Here is a 1287-nt window from a genome sequence, read left to right as displayed (position 1 = left end):
AAATACTTAAAATACTTAAAATGCTTAAAATACTTAAAATACTTAAAATACTTAAAATACTTAAAATACTTAAAATACTTAAAATACTTAAAATACTTAAAATACTTAAAATACTTAAAATACTAAAAATACTTAAAATACTTAAAATACTTAAAATACTTAAAATACTTTAAATGCTTCAAAAACTTTAAATACTTACAATATTTGTTCGGCACGGCGCCGAATGTTTTGACCTGATTTGCGCAACTGCCTCCCAGTGTGCGTGAGTCCAGCCCTGCGTCGCTGTCAGCGACGTTGCTGCCAACGTGACAGCGCGAAACGACGCAACGAGCGAAAACGGCGCGAACCGAAGCGCGCGCAAACGGAAAGAAGGAGAGAGACAGAGTGGAAAATTTTCACTCCGTTTCGAGACGCGAACGAGACACGTCGTGCAGTGTAAATAAAAATCGGAAATTTGAAAGTTTTGTGAAGTAAAAGGTGTAAAAGCAAGCCCCAGTGTTTTTATCACTCCAGAATCCCGAATACAGTCCACCCGCAGAATCCAGTTGGGGGATTTGGCCCCAACAATATTAAAATACTTGAAATACTTTAAATATTAAAATTACTTAAAATACTTTAAATACTTTAAATGCTTCAAAAACTTTAAATACTTACAATATTAAAATTATTAAAATACATAACATACTTAAAAAACATCTTTCAAAAGCTTAAAATACTTGAAATACTTAAAATATTGAAAAACCTAGAAAAAATAAATGCTTAAAACTATTAAAATACTTAACAAATTTTAAATACTTTAATTATTTCAAATCGTTTAAATACTTAAAAACTTTAAAAACATAGAATATGAAAATACCTGAAAAAATGAAAATACTTAAAATCATACATAAAAAAAGAAATATTTCAAATACTTAAAAAAATTAAGTACTTAAAATATTAAAATACCTAGAAAAAATTAAATGCTTATAACTATTTAAATACTTTATTATTCCAAATCGTTAAAATACTTAAAAACTTTAAAAACATATAATATTAAAATACCTTAAAAATGAATGAACTTAAAATCATTAGCATATTTAACATACGTAAAAAATAAATATTTCAAATACTTAAAATATTTTAAATACTGACAATAATAAAATACCTAGAAAAAAATAAATGCTTAAAATTATTTAAATACTCAACAAACTTTAAACACTTTGAATATTTAAAATAGTTCAAAACTTTTAAAAGTCACAATATTAACGTACCTGGAAAAATAAAAATACCTAAACTCATGAGCATATT

The sequence above is a fragment of the Culex quinquefasciatus genome, chromosome 3 (assembly GCF_015732765.1).
Source record: "Culex quinquefasciatus strain JHB chromosome 3, VPISU_Cqui_1.0_pri_paternal, whole genome shotgun sequence".
In the NCBI taxonomy this organism is placed as follows: Eukaryota; Metazoa; Arthropoda; class Insecta; order Diptera; family Culicidae; genus Culex; species Culex quinquefasciatus.
The sequence above is the reverse complement of the archived record's forward strand: the minus strand, read 5'-3'. Positions refer to the sequence as shown.